Source organism: Quercus lobata, chromosome 4 (assembly GCF_001633185.2).
Source record: "Quercus lobata isolate SW786 chromosome 4, ValleyOak3.0 Primary Assembly, whole genome shotgun sequence".
NCBI lineage: Eukaryota > Viridiplantae > Streptophyta > Magnoliopsida > Fagales > Fagaceae > Quercus > Quercus lobata.
Window position 1 is genome coordinate 49,946,334 of NC_044907.1, and position 6,072 is coordinate 49,952,405.

Consider the following 6,072-nt stretch of genomic DNA (forward strand, 5'->3'; position numbering starts at 1 on the left):
AGTTCAGTGTATACATTCCTTATACTGTAGGATAAAAAGCACAAAATTATCAATGTAACACAATGTTTAAACATTTGAACATAGTTGTGGATCTAGATCTGTTGGACAATGAACATGTGATTCAATCTACCAAAGCTAGAGATAATTAGATACCATATTTAGATATTTCTCTCCTGGAGGACAAAGATATGGTGATACACTGATATAGCAAGATCAATCATCTGGGAACTGGGTTTTTTTTTTTTTTTTTTGGTCATGAGATTGAGAACTACTTTCGTGTAATCAATATTATGCTTAGATATATGAACAGTGGATGTAAAAATATGGCCTTGGAATGTTAATATGCTCGCTAAATAAGTATTGGATCTTCGGATTAAAAAAAAAAGGTACTAGATGTTGGAATGTGTGCAGCAACCATCCACATACAAATATCAAATATTTATATATATTAGTTAAAACCATAAAAGATAAAATGATAAAACCGAAGTAAAAAAAAAAAAAAATTATGCTTTAAAGTTTAAACAATACTAACATGCCTACTAATAAAAGCATTACAATGGTTACAATTAATCCATACCACCAATGACAACATCTACTTCTGAAGCACTTGTAAGTAGCTATCAAGTAAAGCAAGGTTCTCCATATATTCAAAAAAGAAGAATGAGTAGACATGGCGAAACGGGTCAGAATTTTCTGACCCAACCCGACCCGACCTGAAAAATACCCGACCTGAACCCTTTTTTTTTGACCCAAAGCAAAAACGGGTTGACCCGTGACCCGACCCGTGTTTTTTGCGGGTCAACCCGACCTGAACCGAACCCGAACCATTTTTTTAAAACTTTTTTTTTTTTGGTAAAAAAAAATAGTGAAATTAAGACAATATTGGTTTAATTGTTTATTGTGAGCTTTAAGGAAACAATTGATACATTTACATAACTGCATGCAAATTAATTGAAAAATAAATGGTTGAGCATTCTGTAATGAGTAAAGATTTTTAGATATCAAATAGCAAAGTACATGCCAAGATAATCTGGTTACAGTAAAGTTAAAAACAGATTTAAAATTGTAGATATGTGTGAGACACATTCACAAGTGTGAAAATAGTAAAGTCAAAGTATCAAATTAGCATAAATTATGAATGCTTAGATCTATTTTTTAACAATTTATGTTCAAAATAAAAAGATTTTTCAAAATAAATTATGATATTTCCTAGAGTGTGTGCTGCTTAATAATGATATGATCTTTATAAAAGAGATTAGGTATAAATAAGTAAGCAATCAAACTTTAATGTATATCTCAAATTGAAATAGAGTGTCAACCACAATTGATAATAGATTATAAAATTAAATTTTAAAATTGTAACTTTCTTATATGTTTTTATTCTTTATCAAATGAGTTATCTAATAAGTCATTTGTAATTTTTTTTTTTGGAATGTTGATATTGTGTAAAAATAAAACTTGTATATTTGTTTTACTTATCTTTGTGTTGTTTTGTTTTAGATAACAATGTTAGGATTTGTATAATTTTAAAATTATTGAATAAGTATTAATAAGTTTAATTGAGTTTATTCTTGATATAAGTAGTGAATTCAAAATAATGCATTTTACATCAAGTAATATGTTGCATAACTATCCAAATGGCAAATACATATTGTTTTCTTTATAAAAAAATATAAAAATAAATAAAAAATAAAAATAAAAAATTTCATGTGAAAAATACGGGTCAACCCGACCCAACCCGCAACCCGATTGACCCGAACCTGTTTTCAACCTGCTTAAAATGATCTGTTTTTGACCCGTGACCTGTAACCCGATTCATCCGACCCGAACCCGCCCCGCCCCGCCCGTTTTGCCATGTCTAAGAATGAGCATAATATATATCTTGTCTTTATCTATGTACCTTGTTATGAGTATTAGATTATGATGTATTTTATGGTCATTAACAATCCATTGCTTATCAATGGTTAAGCTTTTGTGATTGACAAAATATTTATTTCAATTAAATAGTCAAATTAATGATGTAGTTAGAGAATTAAAGAACTCAATCAATCCTTGTTGACAACATGCCTTATAATTATAAGGGGTTGTAGACTGATGTCATGCACATTTATTTATTCACAAGATATTAAAAGAAGAAGAAACTTCACTTTAAATACCATACTACATTCACAAAAATGCATATTAGTTTATAACCTATTCACATAAACACATATTAGTTTGTAACCCTTGCATATGCATGGATGATAACAACAATTATGTATATAAGCATTTTGACCTAATAAATAAGAGACTGTAGACATTGATACTTCATAGTATTACATATATATATATATATATATATATATCACGCTAAAGTGGTCGCAATATATATTTTTTAAATTCAAATTTTAGTGAAATAAAATTATTTATTGTTGAATACAAATAAATAATAAAAATTAAATAAATCACTAAAATCTTTTCTTAGATGGAAGGCTAAAGAATGACACAAGGTGGTAATTAGAGAAGAAGATGGGGTGGAAGACTTAGTGAAAGAATTCTCTCTAAGAATGTGTCATATGACAGTACCTCATGCTCTCACACATGAGATTTCTTCTTTTATATATATATATATATATATATATATATATAAATTCTTAACTAAGCTTCCACTATAGCATATTATATCTCATAGGAGAAGTAAGTGTTGCAATACCTAATGACACGTATTCAAATTCACTCAAATTTGCATAATACTTGTGTGAAAATTTGGTATCACCAATTTTTATTCTTCTGTTTGCTTTGTTATACAGACACTTGCTTTTAGTGCTAGAAGAAACAGACATGTTCTTCAAAATTGAAGATGTTTAGAGGTGGAATTCGTTTGCTTATTCTTATGTAAACTGACTGAATTTTTGTTGTAATATTTCATGATCATTTCCAATTTTGGTATTCGATACAATCAAGCCATCATTCTTATTTGTTAAACTTTACCGCTATTGTTTGCAGTTAGTTAGATGATCTACAATATGTTCGTATTTGAATATAAATACTATTAAAAGCCAGGAGAGGGAAATTGAATAAAATCATTTTCATTTATTTATTGATTTTGAAGTGCATTTGTTTTCTAGAATCTTGCTCAAGACTGAGGGTTCATAAGTTTGTACTAATTAGTTGACGTCCACACAAGAAGTCAAATATAGTTCAAAATTATTCTTAGATTGAAATACAACTTATATGGATGCATTATCAACCAAATTTTCTTATGAACAAATTGGCTCAATAAAATCCCATCAATGCCAAGAAGAAAATAAATATGTTAAGTATGCCTTAAATTCTTCCTCTTCAACCAAACTAAAAGTTCAGTATACACATTCCATATACTGTTTACTAAGCATGATTCTTTAGGATTAAAAGAACAAAAGTATCAATATAAACACAATGTTTAAACATTTGAACATGGTTGTTGATCCAGATAACATATGATTCAATCCACCGATGCAAGAGATAATAACATTCCATATCTAGATGTCTCTCGGAGGACAAAGATATGGTCATACACTGATATAGTAAAATCAAATATCTTGGAACTATTTCTTTGTCAGAAAAACTAGTTTGAAATATCTTTATATAATACTTAAAACAATAAGTCCAAATATTTTTAACAATACTAACACACGCCTACTGGAATAGGTAAAATCATAACGTGGGTTTTAATTTATCCATACCACTAATGAAAACTTCTACTTCTCTTACTTATTACACTATCTTCTTAGTAGGACACCACATTTGCTCCATCAAGTAAAGTAAGGTTTTCCAGGCAAGTAGCTATATCTAAAGACAATTTAATTGGAAAACCAATCTCCTCCTCATGTAGAGTTTTGGGTTCAATATGCACCTCCTTACCTTGGTAATTCTTTTGAATTAGAAGTAAACTATACTTCATGAAATCAATGAAATGAATATAAACTTCAGCTAGTACAACACAAAGTTTATTCCAAGATTCGAGTACACCATACTCCTGCATCACCCATATAATGTAGGGTAGTTGTTGACTTCTTCCGAATTGAAACAAAGCCAATAGCCCCTTGAATTAGGCAATAAGTTCCATAGAATGACCACTAAAGGAACCATCATCAGGCAGTGGTTGCTCTCTAAATTTCTCATTATTGACATCAAATGACAAAATTATTTGAGACAACTTCTCCTGTTGTCCTCCTCCTTGACGCATATCTAGCATCCAATGCGAATGTCCACTAACAAATGGGAATGACATCTCACAGTTAATTTTGTAGTGCATATTATTGGATCTCCAAGAGATTCCAAGTGCAACCCTTTTCCATGAATCTGAATTTAATGAGTACACCTCAACTTCAGAAGGAGGAATAGGAATGGAAGAAGGTTGTGAAATCCTCACAACCTTGTAGTCATTATTCTGGTAGTGATACGCAAATCTGAGTGTAACAAGATGTAATTATAATTTCTAATACTGGGATTCCATAAGTATACATTATTAACTAAAGACTTGTAATTCCTCAGATGAGTGAGACAAAATAGGCCATTGGATGAACCCACTAACTCGACCATCCCAGGCTGAAAAGTTGAGGGCATTTGAAACTGAGATATTTTTTCAAACGTGGGTTCGCTTGCAACTATACAAATGTATGGTACAACAATAGTCTTGGGTATGTGTAAAGTTGTGATTTACAAATATGTATTTTATTGGCTTTTATTCCGTGCCAAATTTGATTGTAATTATATTCAATCTTTTGTACCTTGTATTTATTGTGGGATTTGATTGTAAGAGTTATGTGTTAGAAAAAGAGAGTGTGAAGACTCAAGCAATTGAAGCCAGAAGAGTTCTCACAGGTAGCTCGCGACTAAGCATCCTGCGTAGTGAAGCATGTGCCTTGCATATGACTGGAATACGAAAAGTTAGTACAGATAGAGACAGCTGTGTTTCGCGAGTAGCTCACGGGTAAGGCCTTCCCGCGAGACACCTACGAAACATTCTGTTTTGTTAGACTGTGCTATTTGATACACACTTTTTGTACCCACACTATATATACCCACATTACCCACAAATGTTAAGGAGTGCTTTTGAGAGAAAACCCTAACCTCAAACCTTGAGAGTTAGAGATTATCATACCCGTACATCTCTACACATATGCTTGTGGATTTCCTCAACTCCTACCTCTCCATTTACATACCATTGAGAGGTTGATAGCCCAAACACTTACCACACCCTTTCAGAGTGTCAAGTGAGGATTTGGTGCTGCTGGGAAGTATTGGAAGAAGCCAAGATTTGGCGGATGCAATCGGGTGGATTGCGGGATCCGGAGCTAGACAAGACATGGTTCTGAGAAGCCTTGTTGGAGTAGGAGCTTGGAGGGCTTAGGTACAACTGGTAGATTAGGCTTGGAGGGTCTCTTACTAACCCATGTATCCCAACTGATTGTCTAGTGGATCGATTACCGCTTGGAGGGCGGCAGAGAGGTTTTTTGCCGAGTTCTTCGGTTTCCTCTTCGATAACATATCAGCGTGCTATCTTGTGTTTGCATATCTCTTCTCTACTCTTTTACATTCCATTTTATTACTATGTTGTTTTGATTATGGATTAGAGTAGCTTGTTTGTTTATCCGCTCGCATTTACACTATTCTACACTTAGAACTAAGTTAGTGTAAAATCTATCGAGCCGTATCTTTAATTTAGGGGTCTAAACAGCTCTTATATTTTTAACACATTTTCAAGCTTTCAATATGTAAATGATATAATCATGATCATTACGGGACAACAAGCTATGAAGGTGGGTTGACATGAAATTGGGGGTGGTGATGGAAGAGTTCCAGGATTTGAAAACGCACTTAAATCTTAGGAGTGATTTCACAGGCAGCCTTGTTAGGATGTCCAACACGATGTCTGCTGGGAGATAATTCTTCCACTGGTGGAGGAGTGTTGGTGTTCCCGGCCATGCTTTTTTTGTTTGGAAAATACATCTGAATCTTAGGAGAGATTTCACATATAGCCTTGCAAGGATGTCCAACGCAATGTTCTTCCTCCTTCGGACGATTGGTGGTGGGGGTTCATTTGTTTGT